Here is a 27,306-nt window from a genome sequence, read left to right as displayed (position 1 = left end):
AGGCTCCTTGGGCTGGGGTCACACATTGGGGGGCTCTCAGTGACACTGCACAGGCTCCTTGGGCTGGGGTCACACACAGGGACCCTCAGTGACACTGCACAGGCTCCTTGGGCTGGGGTCACACACAGGGACCCTCAGTGACACTGCACAGGCTCCTTGGGCTGGGGTCACACACAGGGGGGACCCTCAGTGACACTGCACAGGCTCCTTGGGCTGGGGTCACACATTGGGGGGGACCCTCAGTGACACTGCACAGGCTCCTTGGGCTGGGGTCACACATTGGGGGGCTGTAGTGACACTGCACAGGCTCCTTGGGCTGGGGTCACACACAGGGGGACCCTCAGTGACACTGCACAGGCTCCTTGGGCTGGGGTCACACATTGGGAGGACCCTCAGTGACACTGCACAGGCTCCTTGGGCTGGGGTCACACACAGGGACCCTCAGTGACACTGCACAGGCTCCTTGGGCTGGGGTCACACACAGGGGGGACCCTCAGTGACACTGCACAGGCTCCTTGGGCTGGGGTCACACACAGGGGGGGACCCTCAGTGACACTGCACAGGCTCCTTGGGCTGGGGTCACACATCGGGGGGCTCTCAGTGACACTGCACAGGCTCCTTGGGCTGGGGTCACACACAGGGGGGACCCTCAGTGACCCTGCACAGGCTCCTTGGGCTGGGGTCACACACAGGGACCCTCAGTGACACTGCACAGGCTCCTTGGGCTGGGGTCACACATTGGGGGGCTCTCAGTGACCCTGCACAGGCTCCTTGGGCTGGGGTCACACACAGGGGGGACCCTCAGTGACCCTGCACAGGCTCCTTGGGCTGGGGTCACACACAGGGACCCTCAGTGACACTGCACAGGCTCCTTGGGCTGGGGTCACACACAGGGGGGACCCTCAGTGACACTGCACAGGCTCCTTGGGCTGGGGTCACACATCGGGGGGCTCTCAGTGACACTGCACAGGCTCCTTGGGCTGGGGTCACACACAGGGACCCTCAGTGACACTGCACAGGCTCCTTGGGCTGGGGTCACACACAGGGACCCTCAGTGACACTGCACAGGCTCCTTGGGCTGCTCCAGCCCCAAACACTGCCGGGGCAATCCTCCCACCCCCCCAGACACACCCCACTGGAGCTTATCTGTGCACAGTCTAATTATGTTCAACTGCTGGAGAGGTGCGTGCTGTACAGCCCTTCGTGGTTTATTGCCCTGGATGTATGGGATTGACCCTTGCACGTGTTGTGGTGTCAGTGGGTCCATGTGGGCAGGTTGCACTGGGATTTTAATGACCTGTTTGAAACTCTCTGAGGCTGTTTGAGACCTGAGAGCCGGAGTCTGGAGCATTGGTGGGAGCAGGGGAGTACAGGAGAACAGACGCTGGGAAGGAGGAAGGAATAGGTTAGGGGGGGTTTTAAAAGACAATACAGACATGAGGTATTTCTTGCAGATGTAGTTTTGGAGGAATTTACCATTCCTAGATGCTAGATGCATGCTAGATACCTAAAATACATGTAGCAAAAGTTGATTGATAGAAATCTCTGATGTATAATGTCCACATCTATTGCTCGTCAGTTAGGGTGTTTTTTCATGTATTTTTTTTCTCCAGCCTGGATTTTTTTCTTTTTTTCCTGATGGAACTGTATCCTGCATATTTGGAATTCAGGAAATATCTGGAGGGACTTTTTTTCTCATTTTTGAGCTAGGAGTACAAAGATTTCATTTCGTTGGTCTGGTTTTTTGTGTATGTGAAATCCACATCAGTGTTTGAACTCACAGGCTTTTGGTCTGGCCCTTGTGGCTTTCCTGGGTTGTAAGTGATTTTTACAGCTTGAAGAAATATGGATCAATAAACAAAGAAAAAAAATCTGGTGTCAGGAAAACATTGTATTTCATGGTCTATCCATAAAGAAAAAGCTGCATGGAATTATGCAAATAAAACAACGTGCTTTTTAATTGCATGGACAGCTTAATTACATTTCTAGAGCAGGTATCTGTATCTCAAAACATAACTGAATTTTAGGAAATACTCCATGTATATAAAGTACTTTTAAATTCTCTGTATGTTATATTATATTAAAATCTGTTAGACACCACAAAAGCATATATGGGTTTTACCTCCCTTGTGGTTTCACAGGGTTGTTCCCCTGCTTTCCCCACCCTACCAGGCACAAATACATCTTGTTGCTGTCTCATGGAGCGAGCACAAGGCCTGAGGTTCCCTCCTAAAGGGGATTTTAAAGCCCATTAATTATATTCAGTATGGAATGAGTCCCTGGCCATGTGTCCCTGAGGTTCCCTACAGCCTCAGGGAGCAGAGTGGGGCCGTATTTGGAGGTCCCTCACTGCTAACGAGGGGACAGCCCTGTAATGAGGGTGAGGAGCCTGCTAATGAGGCTGATGAACCTGCTAATGAGGGCACCTGGGCTGGGGTAATGAAGGTGCTGTCCAGCCCCTCCTCGTGAGGGCAGTGCTGATGCCCTGGGTTTGGGAAGGTTCTGGGCCACGTCCTCGGGGCTGAACCTTTGGGGAGCTTGGGACTGCATGGCAGGGGCTGAGGCTGTGAATAACAAGTGTTGGTACAAGTGATAACAAGTGTTGTGGGAATTGTGTTTCTGTTTACATCTGCCATTATCTCTGGTGCCAGGCAGTGCAGGCCTTGCCTGGCCCAAATTAGGGGCTCACTGTGGTGTCCGATTTGTTGTGTTTTCTGTAGTTAGACTGCAGGAAGTTTTTGAGTTGTCACTAAACTTGATACTGGAAAGCTCCTGGGCAGTGTGTTGCTTGGCCCCTGCTGTCCCCTGCCAGACTCTGTGTCCTCCCCAGGATCAGAGACTGGATCAAGCCTGGCTGTCATGGGAGTCGGGGTGTGCAGGTTACTCTGTCTTCAAGCGCTTTGTAGCACTGTGGGGTGAGGCTGTGGTTTGAGGAGTAACTTGCTGGGAAGGGGTAGAAGTGATAACACAGACATTTAATTCATTTTAATGAGGCTCCTGGCACACTTCTCCAGGTGCTCCCGTGTCAGGTCTTTGGAGATGTTGTGCCTTTGTGACAGAAGCGCTGCGCTAAAGAGGATCCGTGGAGGTAACAATAGGATGTCAAAATGAAGTGAAACAAGGGCAGGGCAATTTTATGGAGATGACATGACAGGAGGAAAGTATGGGGGGAAGAAAAGAGAATTTAAGATGTCAGTACAGATTTACTGAAGGCTTTCCAATGTCAGCTAGAAGAAACGTCAGCGCGACTGACTTGGCAGTGTCAAGGTGATGGCAGGATGAAGTCCGATCAGCTGGGGAAGCATCTCGTACTCCAGCTGTGGAGACAAGCTGCTGTCAGTAAAGATGATGTCAGGATGATAATTATTTTGCACATTGTGGTTTAAGTAGGGCATTGTTTCTGTTGAGGTATTTTGAATTTAGTACAAGGTAGGATAATAGTCATTCAAAGATAAAAGCCTCCAAACTGTGTCTGCTCTCTGTGAGAATGCCAGGAGCTTCCAACTCAGGCTCTGAGCTGCTGCAGTGAAGCTGGCACCTGGCTGCCCTGGGGACTGGGCACTGCCTGCCATGGGTAGAGTCGAGGTGGGCTGAGTTATGGCTCTACTTGGCTTCTGCATAGTATGTGAGGCATATTTTCATTTCTCTCTTCAAACTCTGCCTAGTAAATAGGAGGGCAGAGGAGAAAACTGATGTCAGATGAGAGTGCAGTTATGATTTTAGGCAGGTGGGTTGGAGATATTTGAGGATGAACAGTTGTAATTCACTGTTGTTGATGAATATACGTGCAGCTGTGTGTGATATTGTGACATAATTGGTGCTGAAACAGCTACACCTGTGTTGAAAGTCACTGGGTGTTGTAGATGGCAGAAAAAAGTGGCAGCAGAGGCTGTTCCCACCTCTTAGGTTTGTTTTAGGATGCCTGTAGAGTTAAGTGGAGTCCTGAGGAGTAACAAAAAGAAGTATAATATGTTGCTGAAATGAGAAGTTGGGCTCTTAGCTGTTCTGTAGTTATAAGGTAAGGATTTGGGAGTAAATTGTGCCACACAGTAAATAACAGGGCTGGGGTGCACAGCTCACCATCAGCTCACCCTGCCAGGCTCTCCCCACTCCGAGGCACTTCCCAGCATCCAAGTGCTGCCTTGTCTGGCACCCTTTCCAAGAAGGGAATTCCCTGTTAGTTAAATTGCTCTCACTCTCTGTGTGTCCTTTATCACAAAACAAACAAATAAGAAAAAAAATGTGCTGGAAGAGCCAATCTAAGGCCTGGCAATCCGATAATAAATCCCCTGTCTTTCCACACACACTCAGTGCCAGCTGTAGACTAATTAAACTCAATAGTTCACAGGTGTTCCTGGGAATGACTATCGCAAGAGCACTCTCCTCTTTAGGGCTCGTTAACATCTTTTTCAGAGCTCTTTAAATTTCATACACCAGCAACACTGAGCTAAAGCAGATGAAAGATAGTAGAAAGGGACTTGAGCTATGACAGGAGTGCTCTCCGTGTTAGCACAGGCTGTAGACTCACTCAGTTCAACAGCTTATTCGTTTTGATGGGTGAATCTCTTGGAGACCACGGTAAGAAGGAAAATTACTTTCTTAGAAATATTCAGCTTTCTGTAGCCAAATGAGATTCTTGTCTCTGGAGCTCATTATATAAATGTACTCACTGTCAGGATGTCCATAGGCTCCACACACATGCAGGGGCTACAGAAGAAGAAAGTCTGTGGCCAAATGAAGCAGATTTAGCCATTTTGTCAAGGCTTCTAAAACCTTCCCAGGGAGAAGCAAACGGAAGGCAAGGCATTCTCCAGCCTTCCCTGCTCATTGAATCTTCTGGACTTTGAGAGATGTAGTCCCAATTTCTTTACACTAATATTAGAGCACTGGACTATCTCTCCGTGGGCTGATTTAAGGGGACAGTTGCCATGACAAGTGCTTCCAGTTCCAACCTGCTTCCACTGCCTGCTGTGTAGCAAGAGCTCAGATTTTAGCAGATCTCACAGACTCGTGTAGTTCTGCACCTGGAGTAGCTCATCTGTTCATTCATCTACCCACTGTCACTCATGTTCCTTTTGCCTGTCTTACAGAATTAAATTTGGATTTCTTGGAGAGCTCTCATAAGAATGGAGGAAAGAAAGGAGGCTTTTAGTGTTGTCTTTCAAGGTTCCCTAAAAACATCCTCTTGTGGAATGGGGCCAGATTCCACTTAAGTCTGATGTGCAACTTTCATTCTTGGAGAAAAAGCTCCTTGACCAGAAATATGGTGCCAGACCAGGCAGCCCAGAGAGAGGAGCTGGTTTGCCTGGGTAAGGTAGTGTTGGTGGGATAAAAGTATTTTTTAATCTAACTTGATATACCTGATCTCTTGCTTTACTGTCCTGCCTCAGCCATGTGCTTTCCAGCAGACTGGAATGGCTCATACATGGACACACTAGGCAGAAGTGTTTCTGTTTTAGCAGTTACTAATTGAAAGTAATTTCTAGATTTCATAGCTCTTGTTGTCATGAGCTCTCATGCTTCTGTTTCTTTCTAATGATATTTTCAATTGTACTCTTTTACAGTCTGCCCTAGACAAGAAAGCCAGTGATATACCTAAATCTTAAATTGATTTATTGCTGATTTATGCTGAATTGATATCCCTAAATCAAAATAATATTTCCTACATGAGTCAACTGCACCATTTTAATGAAATAATTTTCTCAATCAATTCTATTGCATCAGTGCAGTTTTACCCTATCTATAAAATCTTGCTTAAGCTGCTACAACTCTTGGTGTGGCTATGAATGGGAAAGAACCTTCATTCTCCTAAATGCCAGATCTGGGGAAAAAACCCCCCTGGTTTCAAATTTTAAAAAAATCTATTCAGGTGTAGTTTGTTCTAACTGTCCTTTTAGTAATTCTTCTCTTTCTGTGTCACTGTCACGGGTAAGTCTCATAGTGCTGCCAGCAGGACAGGATTGGGAGCTAATGTTGTATATTTGGGAAACAGGTACAGACTGAAATGACATTTCAGTTCACTGGCCTGGCTACAGGAAGCCAAGAGTAGTAGTCTCCCAGTCCAGTGCTCTTTCCACCAAAGTTGCAATGCTTCCTCTAAACACTGCTTAGTTTCCAAACATGCAGAGTCCCCAGGTGAGGTGAGACTGAGTGAATTTCCAGAGTCGCTTCTGGATGAATGGTTTGAATTGGGCTTGTATAAATCTAATTAATTTAGAAAAAGCCTAAAACTCTTTCAGTGAGTTTGCATTGAGGTGATTTTGTGAACAGAAGTCAGTTTGAGGTGGAGAGAAAACCATCAGGACAAGTACATGTTTTCATAAGGATTTGATTTGTTAGCATTTAATGGCGTTATTTTGTGAGTAAAAAAGTAAAACCCCGAAAGGTGCAGTGCACAAAGCTAAAAGTGTTGAGCAAAAAGTGGGCAGAGCATAAGAAATCCTTTTCTGACCCCAATCCTATGCATGCCTGGGTATCACTGCTTGTGACATTGATTTGAGGGTATTTAATAAAGACTTCCTAGTTTCTGTGTTGGAAACTCCTCTGTGGCTGGCATCCAAAAGCTTATTTGCACACCAGTTCTGAAGTTAAATAAATTACGTGGCAATTGGTGTAGCACTAAGCTGAAGCACTGATAAGAGGGGGAAGGGCTTTACAGAAAGCATTGCCTTGGTTGCTTCTCCTCCGTCTTCCTGATGTGGGAATGATTAAAAATGCAGTAGTATTTAACTAATGAATGTGGAGAACCTGGGATCCCTCCATGTGTGGGTCATTTTTCAGTGGCCAATGAAACAATTCCCGTTGTTTCAAAACTCAAATTCAAAACTAAATGAGCAGACCTACTGTTGAGAAAAATACCTGTTAACAAAGGCAGCTTTAGTGGCTAGATGATTGGTACACTATCATCAATGGAGCTTTCAAGTTTCTCTTTGGTAAAATATGAAATAGGAGCCTCCATCCCAAACTGGGTGTTTCTGAAGTCTAAATGCATATGGACTTACTCAGATACTTGTCTGCTTGATAAGTGGCCCTGTCTGTCTTTGGTAAGGGACTTGCTTTCATCAGATTTTACTAAATGTGTGCTATGTAGTTGTGAAGAAAGATGTCTCTGGGTAGGATTTGGGGAAACTTGGATTCTGGTATTAACAGAGCAGCTAAAATGTTCAAGTGCCCAGATGCAAACTCCAACCAGCTCCATACAGATAGACAAGATTTCCCTGCTCTCCTTTTGCAAGCATGTTCTACAAACTCATCTGAATATAAGTTAGTTTAGGAACCAATTAATTTATGAAATGCATTAAGCACCATATGACTTAGTACAGTGTCTGAGCTCCTTATCTACAGAGATGAAAATTGGTGTTAAGGTTGACTCTCTTCAGTAGTAGTTTCAAGATTAGCTCTTACCCTTTAGGAGTTAATAGGAAGTGAGAGATCTATGTCTATTTATGTGATAAAATTAATTCCTGCATAAGATGAGAGTAAAGCCTAAATACTTGGAAGTTTAGTCTCTTGATTTTATTTCTTATGAAACTGAACCCTCCTCCTCCTCTTCTGGATTCAAGGAAATAATATAGTACTGAGATATAACTTCAGTTGTTTTCTCAACGGGAAGACTCAAGCTCTTCTTTGAAGGCCAACTTATTTCTGTCTAGCTGTTAAATAAATCCTAGAGCAAATAGCAGTGCAGCACCATGTCTAAAGCAATATCCCAGTCTGGACAAGTAAAATGTTAATTTCTGTATCGCTTTATGCTTTTGATTTTGTAGCAAATCAGGTACTTAATGTCAACCCACAATTTTTAAAGTGCCTGCTGATTTGGGTGTTTGCAGATTTTGGGTGTGCAGTATAAAGCAGGTGGGTTGGTTGGGCTGGGGTTGTGACCCCAAGCCAGCAGCTGTGTTGGTAGTGTATGAGCCACTTCTCTGTGTTTGGGTGCTGTCCCCAGTTCAGGGGCCCTGGCTGGCAGGGCAGGGAGGGACAGCAGCTTGTGGGGCTGCACCCGAAGGGGGATCCCATCCCAAAGCTCTCCTTGGGCTGATGCTGCCAGGGAGAGCAGAACTGCTGACTTGTTTGGAGGCCTTGGCAGCCTGGCAGTTTGATTTGTGATGTGACTTATGGAGAATAAGCAAAAGGAGAGAAGCAGGGAGGAGGCCTCCCCTGTCTTGAGTGTGGGTGTATTTATGTGTGGGAAAAGTGCTGTTTCTTGACAGGTTTTTTTGTTCCTCCACCAAGCAGAGGGCAATACACCCGCTCGAGGTTGCTCTCATGGGTGATTCTGTGTGTGACTGAGCCCACGTCCCTCAGCCACCCCCTCCTCAGCTCTATGTGTGCTCACAGCTCGTGTCCTTTTTGGGAAGTGTCTGTTTTAGCACAGGTATCTATTGCTGCTTCTGATTTTCTCCTAAATGAGACTCTAATCAGTGTCTTAGCTGCAGCACCAAGAATCAAGTCCTTCACAGATCACCTTGCATAACTTTGACTGGCTTTTTCTCATTTGGTCTTTGTGGTTGGTTTTGGTACTTTTTTTTAAGCAATGAAGAATTGATTCAAATTCTCTTACAACCCAATAGACTTTGAATCATGACATGAAAGAAGAATAATATTTGTCATCTTAGCATTCAAAACACACCTTAATTAGTAAATGGTTGTAAGACGTATTAACACAATTGGGTGGAAGTTGCTCTGGAGGTGAGCAGGGCTATCACTGAGATGTGATCAGGTTACATAAGAAGTGACAATGGAAGTATGCCCAGAAGACTTGTTTTGATGATGATGATGATGATGATTTCTACTACTATTATTAGCTTTATGTCTGTGGATCAGCAGCAAAACTTTGATAAGCAAAATTCCTCAGCTGCTCTCGCCGGTGAATTCTGGATTCATCCCAGTTAGCAGAACTTCAGTAGTACCTTCCTGTGGACAAGAGTTGTCATTTCCTTTTCTCCCCTGATGAGTCACTGCAAAGGTTTTGGCTTTGTCCTGTTTCACAGGCAGCTGCTCTTCTATTTTGGGAAAACTGTTACTTTGGGGGATCCTTCTGGATAAAAGGCAGGAAAATTACTATAATTAAGTAATAATACTGTGGAGCCCCAAAATATTATGTTTTAATGCTGTTGCATAATCTTGGGCTTTATAGATGCTTTATGCTCCTGTATAATAGCCTTAAACACATGAGAAGGTTGTGAAATAGGAAAAAGGAAAATGCTTGACAATGCTGCATTTTTAAGCTAAAAATACTTAAAGCAATCTTGCCTGAATTCCTTCACAGATTAATTAGGATATTCTTTCAAAAATCTTTAAAGATGCTGGACAAAGAATAGTGTGATGCTCTGTGCCCCAAGTCAAGTGTAAATGGGGGAAAGCATTATACTGTTTTCCCTTTATCCCTGCTCCTTGCTCCCAGTGATGCTGAGGATCTGACCTGCAGGTCAGGATGGCAGCTGGGGATAGTGCACATGAGCCTGCAAGCAGAGAAGGAGTTTGCCTGGCCATGGCTAGTCATGAATTAGTCATCCCCCAACACCTCCAGGTAGCTGAGTTTGTTTCAGCAGGCTCTGGTGTGTTCATTTATTAGTGAATTTGAAGCTGTGATTGCGGCTGACCTCTCTGGTAGCTGGAAAAGTTCTTCCCCACGTGGTTGTATGTGGTTTCTGTAATGGGCAGGGATGTTGTCAGTCAGTCCTTGGAGCTGGCTGGCCAAAAGAGAAATACCCAGAAACACCCACAGAGAAGGGTGAGGGTTCTGTTCTGAACTGGAGCCATTCGTGGTGCTCGGTGGATGGAGATGTTGGTCACCACCCTGCTGGGGAGGGACGTTGCTCCTGGCACTGCTGAAACATGTTTTGCTGTCGGTGTGTGCTGCAGCAGGCACAGTTCCCCTCGTGTGCAGGGAAAGGAGTGTCTCTTACTGCTGAAATCCCTCATTTTGAAGGGAGGTTACAAGGCAGAATTTGGAAGCAATCAGTTAAAGCTCCATTTCCACAGTGCCCTTCATGCCAAGCCTCTCAAGGCACTTAAGAAAATACTGGAAGCTGTACAGCACAAAATAGCATTGGCACATTGCTCAAGAAAAACAAACCTCCTGCCTGGATTTGAAAATTGAAAATTTACAAGACTGATTGCTGAGCTTCCAGGCCCAGGAATGGAGTTAGAAAAAGGGCCCTGTGAGGTCAGGGCAGTTGAGGGTGTTCTTCAGTGATGGGGATGACATTCCTATCAGTGCTGATAATTTTTCTGGTAGATTTCTCTGTTTTGCCATCACACCATCTCCTCCTCCTAACCACCCAGGATGTAGGATTGAATTTCTCTTTTCTGCAACAGCAGCACAGTGAACCTTCTTCAGTTCTTTATTTTTTCCTCTCTCTAGCTTCTGCTAATATGATTCTGATCCTGGAGATAGCAGGTCCAAGCTGAGTTCCCACTTGCAGCACAGTATCTTGCCTTCTGATATTTTGAAAATGTGGCTCTCCTCCTCCCCAGATTGTAACCAGTGAAAATGTGTCTCCTTTTTTGTAAAGCAGTCTGACAGTCCCAGAAGCCTCATGCTGGATGTATGTATTAACAGAAAAAGTTGACTGCCTTGCAAACATTTCCTCTTTGTGCAGCCATGGTGTACTAGATCACGCTAAGGAGACTTGCTGTGGGATGAATATGTGAGGTGATCTTTTCATCATAAACCCTTCCAGTCTGAGTGGGCATTGCTGCAGGCAGCATGGATTTCTGATGTGAATGTGGAAAGAAAAGTCACAACTAATAGGAGTTGCTCATAATAATCCTGGTACAGAAATCAATCAAAGTCTGGTGGAAAAAAAGTTAACCCAGTAATGATTTTCTGGTTTTACTGCTAAAATTTATTACAGTCTTTTCTCATGGGCTTTAGCCCATTTTATTTTCCTGAAGGGATATGGAGGTTTGGGGATTTAATCTTTGGCATTGTGGGGGCTCCTGCAGAACTTTGCTGCAGAAGCTAACCATGAGAGAGCTGCTGCTCACGGTGCAGGCCTGCAGCAGATGATCTCAGAGAACTGATTCCTCCCTTCCAGTTTGCAAATGTGTTATTTCTGCCCGTGGAGTTGGGGAGCCGGATATAAATCCTCTGCAACGAGTTGTTCCTGCAGTTGCCTTTTTAAGAATAATCATCTGAATGTCTACAGGGATATTTGGAGAAGTTCTGGGCATGTATTTTCGTTAGTGTTGGAGAGCGAGAGGGAATGATGTTGGTTTGGGCTGTAGGTTGTCAGGAACAAAAAAGAAAAGCCATCTCTACAAGGGGAAACAGGAGAGATTTTAAAAAGAGCAAAAAGCTAGGAACTGGGTGCTGTTGAGTATGAATGTGTCAGAGAGCAGCTCCACATTGAGAGAGAAGGCAGGAGGTGATGAACCAGTCACAGAGCACTGAGCCTCTGTGGGCCAGCGTGAGGAAAGGGAAGTTCCTCTGGCACAGGTGGGAATCACTTTCTTTCCTTGGCTGCAAAGACACTTCAGCCATCGATGTTCAAGGCATGAGAGCAGCCCCCAGGCAAAAGCCAAGGGTGCATCACATGTGCCTTTGAACAAGATAATCACTCCCAAAATAGCCATTTGACCTTCATCTTCTTAAAGCCCTGCCATGAACCTCTGCAGTGTCTGTGGAGCCACTTTTTCATATGATGAAATAGTGAATAATCAAATCATATCAGTTTGTGTAAGTCTGATAGGAATTGGAATTGATAAGTGTTTCTTTTCTTTTTTTCTTCTTTTCCTTGTTTTGTTCTTCTAGCAGGGCAAAATGAAATAACAAAACTCATGTGAAACTTTTCTGGAAGTCAGAAGTGTAAGTCTAAAGAAGCAGTACAAGGGGATTAGACCCTTAGGAAGATTAGTGTCTGTTAAACATGATGATCTGGATGCAGCTTCCGGCTCTCAAGACCCATAAATTGCTGGGCTGTGGACCCTGGGAGGGAGGACCAGGAAAAGGGTTACCTTAAACTCCCTGCCAGTTCTTAGGCAGGGTGACTTAGGGGGTGGAGAACAGGGTAAGGGAAAAGCCTGGCTGCTGGTTAAGCAAGTTGCAAAATTCTGATGTTTCAGCAGACTTCATCTTGTCTAAAATTAGTCTTCATGAATGCCCTTTCTCCCCAGCAGCACGCCCCAGAATTCATGTGTGCTGGTGGCTTCACACAACCCCATCCCCAAACACTGGCCACAAAAATCAGGCATTGCTGTGGAAAGGGAGAGGCTGAGCTGAATCTGTGGGGTGCTGGTGGACGGGTGCTTTCCATAATGGCTGGATCGTGCCACTTGAGAGGAGGGCTTGGTCAGCTGGGGAGGAAACATCTTGTGTGTCCTTCTGTCCCTGCAAAAGTTTGGTTGAAGTGCTGGGCCACTGGAAGGGCTGGGGCATGCCAGGAAAGTGTCAGCAAGCCTCATTTTGGCATTTATATATGAGGAGTAAGCACAATCCTTCTACTATTCCAATGAGCTGCTTTTGCCAAGAAAAATCATTTGTAACTCTTTCTTCCTGCTGTAGTGCTTCTCCAGCAGGTCTGGCTTAGATTGCTTTAACCCCTCGAGTGCCAGAAGGCACTGCAAGCAGAGTGGTGCCTTGTGCACGTCTTGGCAAGTCCTCCCACGTGCCAAGCAGCTCCGCAGCAGACTGAAGCGTTGTCTGGCAGTTAGCTTTTCTTTTTCATCAAGTCTGTTCCTTAGGGCTGCTGCTGCTTTTTTATGTTTTTATTCCTTTCCTGGGGCTGTAGCGGAGGAGGAGGAGGAGGTGGAGGCTTGGGAGGAAGCTGGTTTTCAGAGAGCTGCTAATCTGAGGAAGGAGAGGAAAAACGGAGCAGGGAAATGGTGAAGTGGTTTGACCCTTGCTCTGTTGTGTTGTCCAGCATGATGCTGAATCAACTGCACAGCAAGGCTGCCAGTCTGATGTGCTTTTAGAGATTTGCTCACCTGCAAGTTCAAAAGCAGTTCTTCCTCTGTTCTCTCAATAAAGCCTCAAAGAATAGGAGATGCCTATGCCTTTTTATGGTGTACACTTCAGCTCTTGCTGCGTTGCATATATGCGCTTTTACCTTTGATCATCATTTGGAGAGGTTTGTAAGACAGGTTTAGTTGTGTGAGAAATGGATGCACTGTTTGGAATGAGCGATTTCTCCCCCTCCCTCTAGGTGCTGGCTGAATTTTATCACCATCCTGTGCTCTGAGCAGAAAGGCTGTTTGTTCCCTTTGTGTGTTGCTTTACAGGAGAGCACTGCCTTTGCCCTTTTGTAGAGACTGGGCAGCTGCTTTGCTAAATCTTGATGAGATTCAGCAATTCATGTTTCTCTACTTAAGAAGCTGGAAAAGACAGTAACTCCTTTTGTCTATCTATCTATCTGTCCTTTTGTGTTGGGTTTTTTTTCAAAGGGAAAGGAAAAGAAGCAAATTATTTTGTTTAAAAAAATAACATTTTAATAATGTAGTAGTCTAACCTTTATGCTAATTGCCCCAGGCTTTTAATGAAGCAGCGTAAAATTAGTCCTGTGAGTCTTCATTAATCAAATATAGGAGCTGATGGTATAGTAATAAGATGCTGTGCTGCCTCTGCTCCCCATGCAATGTTGACATTTGCTTATATTCAGAGTAGAAAGCAACTATTTTTTTTGGTAGCTCATTAAAATAATTAGCCATGTTTGGCTTTTTTTTTTAAAAAAATCTTTTCTTAAAAAGTCCTTTTAATGAGGAAAGATGAAAACAGACAGGATGGAAAAGTCAAAAGAATCAAATTAAGATAGAAAAACTGACTGCTGGAGGCTTCCTTTGAACGGAAGATTTATGTATGTTAATGGCAGCTGTTGGCAGGAACCTCTGTACAGACACCTTGTTTGTTATTTGCAGAACTTAGAGCAGAAACAAACAACTTCAAGGGTCTTTGTTGTTTTGTTTTGTTCCAAATTATTTTCCAAAGGTGCTCTAAGGCTCTCTATGCCTCCTCTCTGTCCCCAAACTCAGTGCTTGCGTGGGAGATGTGCCTGTGCACACAGGCACTGGTACACTGCCCCTCTCCAGGTGAGTGAGTTCTGCTGTCCTGTGGTGGGTGTGAGCCCAGCTCCTCTCTGCAGGCACAGGCTGTGCTCTGACCATGTTCTGCTTAAATTCTCAGGGTATGCTGGTCTTCTGCTGAGTCCTGGTTCAGAAAAAGTAGTGCTTAAACCCCTTCCTGTCACAATAGACGTAACCCCAGTGCTCAGCCCTTACTAGGAGTTTCAGGGTGTTTTGAAAGAGCCAAATCCTTGAGCTCCAGACCAGAATCACATCCACACTGCACTCCCTGGAGAGAAGGGTAGGCATCTGCTCTTATGGTCCCATCTCCACTTCAAAAGCATTTCAAGCAGTATTTTCTGGTCTGTCTGCTGCCTAAGTAGAAACTGCTGTCTGCTGTAAAAATGTTTGTGGGAAGAATGGCAACAGAGTATGATTTTTGTGTTTAAGATGCTGGTGTAGCAGCCTTGGGTTTCTACAGGGTAATTATCAAAGCCGCAGTTGGCCGACCAGAGCCAGGGAAGAGCCAGGATAATGATCCTTGCCGAGGATGTGTCAGCCCCGCGGTGCCGGCTCTGTGTAAACATGCAGGAGACGGCTCCTCTCGGGAGAGCTGAACTGGCAGCGCTGCTAATGTGCCCTCTCAGTTGTCGAGATGATGGCTCTCGTTTCAGAGTTCAGGCCTTAGTGGCAGGGCAGGACAGTCGTGATTATGCTGCTCCTGCCTCTGTGGCTGTGTGCACACACATGCATGTTTTCAGATGAAGAATGATGGTGGCCCGGTGGGGAGGTGGCTCTTGTCTGGCAATCAGGGAGCCTGCACTCAGTTGCTGTGTTTGCCATATGGGATTAGCAGGCCAGCTCTCCATTCCCTTCCATTTTTCTCTTCTATGCTGTCCCTTGCACGGGTGCAGAGTGGAGATGAGGATATCTCTTTCTATTAAAAAAGAGTTTGGCTATCAGCTGCTGATGATTTTAAAACGAACACTCTGATTCCCACTGCTTAGAAATCACAGAGAGTTTAGCAATTCAGTCAGAAAGAAAGTTGGATTCCCCCCCACGTACTCCTTCTCCCCATTTCTACCCGTGTGCTTGCTTCCAGATAAATCATACTTCATTTCTGATCTGTTTTCTAGTGTGTTCCATCATCTTTCTCATTGCCAGATTAACAGGTCTCTTCTCTCCCAGTAAAATCTTTCCATTCCTCCTGTCCAGAGAGCTCCATAAAATTAGTTTGTGTTTTCTGAAAAGCATTAAAGTAGGTAACACAGCGCTTTGACAGCCTATGTTATAGAGACTATGAAGGTGAGGGAGCAATCCATAGCAGGAAAAATGCTCCATTTCCTGAACTGAAATTCTTTGTAGGAGCCTCAGCAACCTAAAATAGCTGCCTCCAGAGGACTCCCACAAAAGTCTTATCCTCAGATTGTTTCACCTCCCAGACCCATGCAGCCTGCAGTTTAAAACTTTTTTTTCCCCAACCAATGTCATCCTCTTGCCACCCTCTTCCCTTTCTCTTGTTAGCCAATTCTGTAAACGCAGACTGTGGTGGAACATACTCCACAATTATTTGTGAAATTTGAAAGAAAAAAAATACCTGAAGCTTAGCCACGTGCAGTGGTGCTGTTTTTTCACGCCATGCACAGTGGGCAGACAAAATCCAGTGTGTCCTGGGGCTTGGAGAAGGAGAAACCCCAGGAAAACCTGCAGGGCTGCGAGGGTTCATCCCCAGGTGCAGCGTTGGAAGCTTTGGCTTGTAGCATGTGAGATTTACATGAGGAGCATTGTTCATGTATATGCAAAACCTCGCTGATGAGGGGTGGGATTTTATGTCCGCTAATTACGGGGTTCCCTCTGATCCTCTGGCCAGTAGGGGCAGATTTGGTGCGGGTCAGATGGGGTCAGCCAGAGGCTCTGCCCGGAATTCCCAGCAGGAATGAGCTGTCAGGGTTGGTGATGGACGGCTTGGCCAGGGCTGGGCTTTGGCTTTGACTGCCCCACAGTGCGAGATGAAAGCAGGCAGGGAATTTATGGGGTGTTCACTGAGCTGGCTCTGGGTGCTGTGCACAGGCAGGGGAAGGTGGGCATGGGGAAGCACTGGAGACAAAGCCTGCAGCATAGGCCTGGCTTAAGCCCATCACTCACACTGAGCTCTTGTGAGAACCTTGGGCAGCACTTAATCTCTGAGCTTTAATTCTGCGTCTGTAGGGTGAGAGTGCACGTGCTTTATCCGCACTCTGGTGAAGTGCTTAAAGATCAATAGGAACCAGTTCAAGGTATTATGGTTGTTAATGTACCTGTTATATCACAGTATCTTCACCATGTTTATTCCATGGAATATATTTATCCATAAAATTCTGTTATATTTATATACAGCTCCAAACACCCTGGAAGCAGCTAGGTGTTGACAGAACAGCTGCAGTCTTTTACTATGTTCAATAAATACAAATGGATATAAACAGTATCCATCTGTCAGGCTCAGTTAGATGGTTTAAACATAAAGCTATTTTGTTCCTGTAATTGTATTTAGATCTGAAATGATAGAGGTTTGATTTTTCTTTACATAGTGATAAGATACAAATTCCTTTGAATTGCTTTGACTCCTGATTTATTGCAATAAATTAAATAATAATCCATCCTGTCTTGTTTCACCCCTTCTCCAAGAAAAGAGAGCTCACTGCTGAGGCACTGAAGCATCCTGCTTACAGTAAGCCACCCTTCTCATGCTCGTAAGCACCTGGGCCTGTGACCTCTGTGTTTACAAGATATTTATTGCTGCTTGCACTTTCCACTGCTACAGTGTTATCACTTCAGTGCCTTGTAAAATTTGATTGCATTTAATAAATGTATTCAGCGTTGCTGCTGAGCAAGTCCTTGTTCCTTCCCTCACATGCACAAACCCAGACACCTTCATCACCTACATATTTTCTTAGCTACGTATGTTATTGCTTGTGTTGTATCGGAGGCAATTTTGGATGCATCTCAATTAGATCATTTTTCTAATTAAATAAGTGCTTGTGGTTGTAACGTGAGCATGTCTCTGAATACTGAGTGAGTGTGATTCACTGCAGGGATTTTTCCAGTTTCTGTGTGATGTTTGCTTTATAAAACTCAGCTTCTGGCACGGAGGCATCTCATTACCTTCCCCATGCTGACCTCTCGAGCTGATGTTAGCCAGATGTGTTCAGCTCCCTCCTTCACCACAGGCTTCCTGTGTGACATCAGGGAGATCATTTGGTCTCACTGTACTGTTTCTCCCTCTGTAAAACAGTTACCAGAACCCTCACCTACTCCTTGGAGCTTTTATGGAGCTTGGGTTATGAACACATGTGGGAGTATTGTGTCAGAGGAATGTCTGAAAACCTGTTGTGTTCTGTACCTCCTCCTCTCACCATCATGTACCTGAGCATGGGGGGTAGTGAAGCAGATGTTGCCTTTCTTGTGGCAGAGGCGGCTTTTGATTTCTTTATCTTTTTGTGTCCGAGTGTTTCTCCTTAAGAAAATAGTTTAACAATATAAAAACTCTGTTTTGTGCTCCTAAGGGGGTTTAGGCACCATCTCCTTGGTGTGGCTTCTCATAGGTCTGTTCCCTGCCAAAGCAGTCTTCACTGCTGTCCCGTTGCCAGCAAAATTGCACGAGAAAAGGGTGTACAAACAGCTGCAGGGAGGTGCAGAGTGGTGCTTCTATTACCTTATTTTTTAGCTTCATTTTGTGGGGAATATCTTCCCAAGTATGAGCAATCAGGGATTGAGATATTAGTTTTGCTTCTGTAAGACTGGTGGAAGCTCATTGGTGTGTCTGGAGCATTTTCGGGTACCCTGTTAAGCTGCTGAACTGTGGTGTGTGAGTTAGTGCATCCTCCTGGGTTCTAAGGAACAGGCAAATGGCTGTAAAATCTCATTGGGGACTAAGTATTTTTATTCTATGTATATAAGGAGGAGAAGGGCTTTTCTAGCTGTCAGAAGTGAGAAAAAAATGACAAAGTTTAGAAAGTTAAATGCAGGCAAAGAGATTCTTGTATCTTCTTTCATTTCTTCTCTTTAAATGTCCATCTTGTAACTATCACAAACTGCATCATGTGGCTTTTTGCTCTTGATTAATTGTTACTAAAACAAACAATGGAGTCCATGCAGGCCAGTGTATGGTCCTGGTGTAATTTACTGGCTGTGCAGCTCAGGATGTGTTCAGTTGGAGCAGTCCCTCAGTACCAGCCCTTTCTGCTGAGCCTCATCACACCAGAGACAGGATCAGCCTCTGGGACATGTGGGAGCCACATCTGTCACCAGAGCAACCTGACATTAAACATATTATTTTCCTCCCAACAAAGTTAATTGCTCTTGTGTTTTATGGAATTTGCCTGAGTTCTTAGAAGTCAAGTAGCACTGGTTGTAAGCAAGTAATAGCTTGAGGTAGTGTCACTAAATAATAAATTTGAGTACTAATGGAGCAGAAATACAATGAACTGTGCTGTCATTCATGGAGGTTTATCCCCTTGCCACAGTTTCAGATGCAGATTTCATCATTGGGCCAGTTCAGGTGTCTGCTTTGAAATAATCTTCCTCCCAAAAAGCAGCAGAGTAGGATAGCAAGGACAGCAAAGAATAGGAAAGACCTCCTGGGTGATGGTGTAGTGCAAGCTGCATTAAAGCCTGGCTTTTGTGGGCTTTTGCTTGGATTCTAAGTCATTGCTTCAAATGGTCTCCAAGGATTTCAACAGGCAGGTGACAAATGTGTAACGGAAGGCCACTGCTAAAATTCACAGATGTGCCCAGGTTACATTTTCTTCATGGAGTCTGGCCCTTAACAATCAAAATTCCATGGACTTTCTGATGCACTTGAACATGAAAATTGCATTTGAAAATAGATGATAGGCCCTCTGAAATACTCTCTGCTAGTGACTGGCTATTTATTTCTTCCTTTCTCTGAATTTTTTTATACTTTTAGAACACAAAAATCTTTTTTGTTTCTTTGAAAGCAAGTGTTTGTTTTTCTTTTCAGGGTATTACTGTAACTGGCAGCATCATTACAGAATAAGGGATCTTCCATAACAATAGAGGGAATGTAGAAGATTAACAAGTATCAGTTTGGATAAAGTGTCAAAAACAGAGACTGAAGGAAACAATCATATTTTATAAAATTCCTTCTTGTAGACCAGGATATAAAATTCAGTGCTCCTGAAATCTCAGTCTGTAATGGATTTTTTTCCTGATGGCAGTGGGAGGTTTGCACAGAGATCATGACCTTTATGTAACTATGTTCTTATTTATTCAGAGCCATCTTGTCACATTCAGAAGGAAAATTTTCTCCTTGTTTGACCAGCACTGATTCTGATCTTTCTCTTCCATTTACTGTCTCCTGTTCTGTTTGTGTTTTGCTTTGTTCTCTGTGCTAAGCCCCTGTGCCCTGCTGCCTCCCTGTCTCTTACACAGAGGACATCCTCCCCCTCGGAGCCTTCCCCATCTTGTTTGCAATGACAGAGTTCCATTTAGTTGGACTAATTCCAGTTAGGCCTCCATGATCCAGCCCAGAGGACAGCTTGGTCATGCCTTAGAGGCAAGGATCTGAAAGCACCACCAGAAGACACCAGCAGCAGGTACTGCTGAAGTGGCTCCGTGGGTGCTCTGAGAGCTCTGTGCCACCACTGCCATCTCCCCAGGGAGAATGGGTGGGTTGAGCCTCCTCTCTGAAATCTACTCCACATCTTAAGCTGTTTTCAAGGTTTTCAGATCTTTATGGTTCACATGCTGCATCTGATGATTAAAGAAGGTCTGGTTTCTTGAAATGTATGAAGGGAACAGGAGTGGGAGATGGAGCCCAGGGCAGTGGAGCCAGATGTGTGAGGATGTGGAAGCTAGAGACAGACCAGAAAGCTGTCGTGCTCTGGGTTGTGCTGATTTATCTTGCACTTAAAGTAAATATTTCTGAGCAAACCAGAAACTGCTCTCTTATGTGCAAACCAGTGTGCTGTTGCAATTACTGTGAGCAGTGAGCCCTGCCTACCCTGTGCCTGAGCTGGGAGGTAACAGAGCTCCTGCTTGAGCCTCTCTGCAGGGCTGGTTTGCTTCTGCAGTAAAGGCTGGGAGGGATGGGAAGTGTGGGGAGAGTGCAGATGTTGTTGCCATTGTTTGTATACAGCTATTCAGAGTCTTTTCCTACACTTGAGACTGAAACCTGTTTTTCTGGCACTGACCTTATCGAATAAACATTGATTCAAGAGCTGAATGTCCCACTTACATTTTTCCATTTGACAGCCAACAGAAATGCACAGGCACAGTGTGAGCTCCTTCAAGGAGGCAGAGTGAGAATTTTGTGATTCTTTTTTTCACTTACAGTCTAACTCCACTATTAAATATCTGTTTCTACTGCCCCCCCATTTCTCTTGCCCAAGCCTACTGCTCGGCTTTCATTTTGTCCTTCTTTTCCCTGTCAGGGAATATTTAGGTTTAGGATGTTTAGACTGGCAGCCCCAGAAAATTAAGTCGTCATTTTGTCTGCAAACCTGCCACTGTGTCCCTGGGCACAGGGCAAGCTCCCTGCCAGTGACTTCAGCCTCTGTCTCAGAGGATCTTCTGCTGCAGGTGTGGGAGGTGATTCACATTCAGTGCCCATCTCTCCCTGTTCTCTTGAGGTGCCAATTATCCAGCATTGTGTCAAGTTAGATCTGGGGGGGTGTATGTAAGGACCACAATTAGCTGGTGCAGGGCTGGAAAGCTGAGGATACTGACAGTCAGACCTGCCAGCGAGATGAAGTGGGGAAGGACAAAACAATCTGGATGCAATTAGAGTCCTGCCCACCTTCTCCCACAACCCCTTTCAAACACAGAAATGTGCATCTTCCTACAAGGATGAAAAAGTTGGGGCTTTGTCCCCCATCCTCCACCTCCCACTCCTTTCTGTATGTCTGTGCTTGTGCTTTCCAGCAGAGAAGAAATGTTCAGTCCCACAGGGAATTGTTCCTGCAGTGTCTCTGGCTCGAAGCGTAGCTGGAGGTGGTGGATCTCCCAAGGGAAATCTCTTCTCATGAGGTTTATGGCTCACTTTTGCAGATCTTGGGGAGGCTGTGGCTGTTCAGGATGGGAGTTGAGAAAGCTGTTGGAAATGCACCTCCTGAAATGTTCTTCATGCACCCCCACTGATTAAAGTATAGCCTACTTCTTTTTCCTGCTTCCCTCATAAAAGATGTGTTGGGTGGAGCTCATCTGTCTAGAGGAAAGGAAGGCAGGGAAGTGGAGACTGGATTCTCTTTCTGTCTGTCTTTTGATCCTCCTGTGTAAGTTGAAGGTTTTAGAAATTATTAAAAGCTTCATGCAGGGTGAATACTTTCAGAGGAGACTGAACCTGCAGAACTAAGTTCCAGCTCTACGGTTCCCACACAAGCTCAAGGCTGGGGCATTAAATCCCATCACACTGATCAACATGGTCAAAAGAGCAAGAGGAGTGTGGAAGTGGGTTGACTTCTGCACGTTTTCAAAGCCTTGTTTCAAACTTACCCTTAACAGCTTTTTAGGAGAGCCTCTCAACTGGAGAATGTAATGCTGATTGAAACAGGCTTTCTGTGATGCTGGGGTTTTAGGCACACAATAAGCTGCTCTGCTCTGTAAGTGGCCAAAAAGTAGCTAATACCTGGCATGGTGATGTGGTGTACTTAATCCTCCTGATTAAAAAATGTTATCCTTTCACTTTAGTCTTTCTGATAGGCAGCAATCAGCTGTCACTCCTTTTTAGCATATCCCACACATTAAATGAATGCTTCAATTTTGAGAGTAATAAGAACAACTCTGCACTTAAATTGAGTCTGTGGTTTCCAGAGTGCTTAAGAAACTCACAGCTAATTCTGCCACTGTGTATTTAACTGTAATTTTACATACCTGGAAACCTACAGACTGATACTAGTAAAGCCTGTAGTCATAAATTGTGCTTTTGATGAAGACTCCACTCTAAACTGATCAGTCACATTTTTTTCTAGTAGAATAAATTGATGCTGAGCTGGGAATGAAACTAATTTCATGAGGAGTGTAGTCTTTTATCCTAGTCTCTGAGTGTTACTGTCCTTCCACCCACAAGGTATTTCTGTCTCAGTAGCAAATATTAACCCCCAGCAATATTAGAGAGTAGTAGGAGGGAGCTCTTCCATCAGTCGGTTTCCTTGCTTGAGTACGGGCTGCAGCCAGTTTAAAATAACCAGCCATTTCTTGTTATCTGCTTTAAATGTTACATTGCTGCATCCAGGAGCCCTGAAGAATGGGGCCATGTCTCGAGAACCTGCCTGTGCTGCCAATGTTCTTCTGAGCAGCAGGGAGGAAAGAGTCTCTTCCTTCTGAAGCAGCATCAAAAGAGCTGTCGTGTGTGTAATGCCCTGTCTTCCAGCCTGCAGTCTCTGAATGTGAGATTCCCTTTATCATAATACAGTAAATCATCTCTGAAACATGCACTTGGAGATGAAGAGGATTATGTTTTCATTAGTGTCTGATTGCCTTTTTCAGCAATCCTTTCTTGGGCATTAAAGCCGTGGCTCTTTGCAAACACTGTTGTTTTTGGGGCTGTCACAGGGTGGATGGGAGGAAGTTGTGTTGGTTTGCACCTTAAACCTGTTCAGTAGCAGCCTGACCATCTTCCATCATGACAGTATAAAAGCTGTCACCCTCCACCACCAGCAGCAGACCTAGAACTGAGCTACGTGGGTGTTCTCACTTAGGAGGGTGTCAAGACATTAAGTTCAAGTCTGTTGTACTTGCTGTGAGGTTCCTGGGCAGAGTTCTGAAGCTCTGTACTACCATTTCCCTTCTGTAAATTGGGGACAGAAGTAGCTCCACATTATCAGTTCCTGTAGGCTGGAAAAGGAATTGGAGTCATTCAGCAAGCTGTGAAATAGGGCTCACCAAACTCCTTGTCTCCACTGACCTCATGCCCAAAGTTCTGTATGGCTGGTGTGACCACACACATCCCCTGTGGTGTGGAGAGCCTCAGGAGAAGTGTGTGAGGAGGAGATGGCCCTGGTTCCTCAGGGAGCATTGGCACAGGTCAGGGCTGCACAAAACCCTCTCTCTGGGCTGCCCTGCTGTCCCGAGCCTCAGCAGCTCCTGCTGGCCCTGTCCTCTGCTGGGATTGATCACCCCACAGCTCTCACACCAGCACTGAGCCTGGCTGGTCCACCTCAGACATGGGAACCTGCTGGTGTCCTGCTGCTCCCACCCCAGGCTGGCTGTGGCTGCTCCTGGTCTTGTGAAATGGGACTGCTGATGCATTTTGTGAGGACTGGCTGGTGAGACAGGTTAGAATTATCCAAGGCACTCTTTTATACTGCAGCACATCCTGCTTTGATGAGGGCACACCACTAGAGTACAATGGTTTTCCTTTTGCTATTTATTTGCCATGTCTGCTTTTTGGTCTTTTGGAAATGGCCAAGACCTTTGCTGCAGCTGGAGAGGCTAAAACACAATGATCCTAATCAGGAGAACTGGAGCTGTGCTAGTTAGCTGAAGATTTTCATCTTTTCTCTAAGGTCTTCTCTTTTTAAACAGTTTTCTTCATTGAAGCCCAGGAGTTAGATTAACCATCATCACAGTTTCCCCCAATTAGAGACTGGGGAGAAAGAGCTAAGGCAAACTGGTGTTTGCAATTGTGTGCTGAGCAAGTACCCTTTGGGACATTGGGGCTGAAGTGGGAGGCAGGGCACAGTGGAGAGAGGCATGCTGCTAAAAATGTCCCTTTAATTGGGCTGCCTAACACAGAAGGATTTTGACACTCAAGAGGTTAGACCATCTGGTGTATGGGAGGCCTTGCTTTATAGATGTTTAACTTTTTTTTTAAAGTACACTGAAGAAGCATTACTGATTCCCATGTCATGAGGCTGTTAGACATGGAAAGCCTGGTGAAAACACTTGAGCGGAGGCTCTTGAAAGCAGAAAAGTGGTCTCAAGCAGTTTAACTGCTACTTAGAGTGTGCAGTTTGCTGTGGCACGTTCTCCTCCTGCCCCCAATCCAGCTGGGTTTCTGCAGGGAATTATCTTAATGCTCTATGGAAAGACACATAAATAACTAAGCACAAGATTCTGCATAAAGCACATTCTGAATGTGAATGTTTTGCTATATATGTGAGTGTGTGACTGTAAATATTTGTGAAATAGCAATATAACTCTGGCATGCACAGTATTGGTGAGGAGTCTCAAAACAGATCAGCTTGTGTAGGAGTAGGGCTCTCTTAAGCTAAGGCTAAGAGTATCCATGAACCAAACTCTTCACTGTACCTGGAGAAGTCCCATGAAGTGCAGAAGTAGCTGTTTTCCCACTTTTAAAGAGATGAAAATTGATACTGTGTCACACGTTTTCTCATCAGAAAGTCTGTTTTCATTTCCAAAAATATGCAAGTAAGGCAGAAACTCATTCATGCTTAGATTTGGTATACTTTGTCATGGTTGTGTAACTGCTCTTTATGATAAAATCATGGAAAGCCTTGGATTGGAGAGGACCTTAAAGATCATCTCACTCCAGCCCCCCTTCTGCCCACCCTGGGGGATCAGCCCAGGGCACAGGGGGTTTCTGGGTGCCAGCACGTGGCCAGAGCATGTTGAATTTCTGTCCATCAATACCCTGAGGTCCTTCTCCTCCATCCATGCTCCACCTACCTATACTTGTGCTTGGGATTGCCCTGGCCCAGGTGCAGGACCTTGGCATGGTTTCCTGGAGGATCTGTTCCATGGTCTTGCCCAGCACAGAGGTGAGACTGACCTGCCTGTACCTCCCCACCCCTTCCTCATTTCCTTTTTTACAAATGGGAGTTCTGTTTCCCCTTTTTCAGTCAGGGGAATGTCACTGGATTGCCACAACTTCTCAAATATTATTTATATGCATTATTTATTCTCTTTTCCCCCTAATCAGTAGGATTTACAGCAAAGCAATGTGCATGTGCACTTAATTATCTTTTGGTGTTCTTTGGTTTTGCTTTTGGTTGATTGGTTGGGTTTTGTTTATTGGTTTTGGAGTTTTGTTTGTTTGTTTGTTTTAATGCAGGAAGTGGGACTAGTACCAATTACTGCTGAGAGCAGATAGCATTCTTGTTTCCTGTGATTTTCACCAAACTGGGAGCCTTGGCTGTGAAAGGGGCAGTGAGGCATAATAGAGAAGAGGAACTTTCTAAAGGGAAAAGAATTTAAGCCACCGAGCCACTGGAGCGTGCAGAGTCCGAGTTAATTGCTGTGTTTTAGGTGTAAGAAGCTGTTCAGTGTAATTTTAGAACTGAGCAGCACATTCATGTGGGTCCAGGAGCGTGTCAGGCTCCTCCATAGCCTCCCCTTTCTCTGACTGCAGTTACACTGTGTGACTTTTCTATGATTATGGTTATTTGTGTCTATGGGATTTACAGTAACAGAACCCTGATCTTTGATAGGATTTCTTAGAGCTATTGCAGTGTGTTTTGAAAAGGAAATAGTTGTTTGTGGTGGCCTCAATTTTGATAGCTGAAGGTTTCCTATGGTTGCAGTTATTTAGAAGACTGAGCTTTTCCATGGTGGTGTGGGACTCCCTGGCTTAGAAGTGTTTTTAGCATCTGGAAGTTAAAGGTGAAATACTCCTGCCTGTCTCTGTTGTGCAGTTTTCCTCCATGCTGTCAACAGGGCGTCTGCTTGCAGTGTTCTTTGTTGCTGCTTTTAAAAAAATTTCAAGGAAGAGGAGAGCAATCATATTTAATAATGCAATTACAATCAGGGGAAGATGTTTATCCTGTAAGATTCCAACTGCTGGAAAAGCCCTAGGGCATTCTGGGAAATGAGATGCAAATATCCAGGATTACCTCTTCCTAAAAATACCAGAATCAAACAACAACAACAATCATTGCTCTGAACAGTGTATTAAGTGATTAGTCTGTTATTGCCTGCAAGAAGCTTTGGATTCTCCAGCCAAAGGACCAGTCCAAACCAAACACAGCGCTGGCAACAGGAGAGCGACGTGGGGCTGTTCCAGGCACCCCTTCCCTGCTCCCCTCTCCATGCTGCACAAACAGCATTTAACAGAGTTTGGCAGCCACAGCTGAAGCCTTCAGAGGTAAAAGCTCTGAGAAGAAAAGAAACCACATCTCGTTTTTCTCTGTATTCCAAAGGCTCTTGGTTTGGCTGGTGGCAGTTCGTAAATGAAGACACGTCTTGGTGATGCTTTGTGATTAAATTCATATACAAAGTCTTAACTCCTTCTCTAAGTTGGCCATGGAAAGTACTCTTCCTGGGGTGAAAGTTCTGAAGAAACTTCAGTTGTGGTACAGCAGCAGCAATGCATCCTGTGCCACACTGGGTGCACCCTGTTTGTTTCTGTTTGCTGGTCATCAAGCAGTGTTAACCCTAATGTCAGTTCTAGGATGACAGCAGTTGTATTCTATATTTAAAATAAGATCAAATATTAAACATAACCATTTGAAGAACTAATTTGAATTTAATTTCAGTAAAATGTTAGCTGTGAAAATCTCAATGTTGGCTCTCTAGATTTAAGGCTTCATTGAATCTGAGCTAAATTACAGACCTATGTTGCCGAGCACATGAACTAGGGCCAAAACATGCTTTTCAGTCAATTAGATAAAACAAAAATAATTTCATATGGTACTGAGCTGAACTTCTGTCTGTCCAAACTGAATTTACACATTTGAATCCACTTCTACTGGAAACAAAGGATTCAAACACCCATTTTCCTCTAAGTGCTCATTAACGAGGGTATGATCACAGTACTTTCCATTTTATATTCTGGGATTCAAGTAGAGAGATTAAAGATTTTTTGGAATTATTTTTTTTTTTAAATTTAAAATACATATTTGAAGATGTTCTAATGGTATTCTTGTACTAAATTGCTACGATTTTTTGGAGATTACTTCAGAAGATCATGGTCCTTAGTTTCCATAAGCTCCTTTTTGGGGGTAGTGATTCACACAATCTTATTTAATTCAAGTCCATTCCCTAGGAGAAGCTGCACTTGGCAGGTTTGCTGTGCTGTGTTATCACAGGGGAGAACACGAGGTTTCTCTGTCTCATGTGTCATTCACTGGCTTTGTTCCCTTTCATTTGATCGTGTGGGGAGTGCAGTGGCTCAGGTTGGGGCTGGCATCAGAACCTCTGTTCCCATTCCTGTGGGAGCCCGGGGTTTGGAGTGTTTGGTGTGTGCAGTGACATGTGACTGTCCTGTCACTCACCCATGGAGTGCTTTACCCATTGATGCTTCACCCCCTCCTCTGCTGCTGCCTCCCCTCCCGGGGTGGCTGAGCCCACGGCAGTCAGGGAGTGTGAGCTCAGGAAACCGCTCAGGCCATGCTGCTGCTCCAGGAGCAT

General features: G+C 45.0%; 1 protein-coding gene and 1 long non-coding RNA gene across 3 annotated transcripts in view; both read left to right on the top strand.

The window, feature by feature from the left end:
- The window catches only part of AUTS2 (activator of transcription and developmental regulator AUTS2), a 767,594-nt gene that overhangs the window by 121,149 nt on the left and 619,139 nt on the right, over positions 1-27,306 (top strand). The window lies entirely within an intron of this gene.
- LOC138120734 (uncharacterized) overlaps positions 4,344-27,306 on the top strand; it is a 57,138-nt gene continuing 34,175 nt past the window's right edge. Inside the window, exon 1 of the long non-coding RNA XR_011155947.1 lies at positions 4,344-4,578. This is a non-coding gene — a long non-coding RNA (uncharacterized lncRNA). The remainder of the gene's footprint in view (positions 4,579-27,306) is intronic.

The sequence above is a fragment of the Aphelocoma coerulescens genome, chromosome 19 (assembly GCF_041296385.1).
Source record: "Aphelocoma coerulescens isolate FSJ_1873_10779 chromosome 19, UR_Acoe_1.0, whole genome shotgun sequence".
NCBI lineage: Eukaryota > Metazoa > Chordata > Aves > Passeriformes > Corvidae > Aphelocoma > Aphelocoma coerulescens.
Note: the sequence above shows the minus strand (reverse complement) of the source record. Positions and strands in the feature narration are given on the sequence as shown.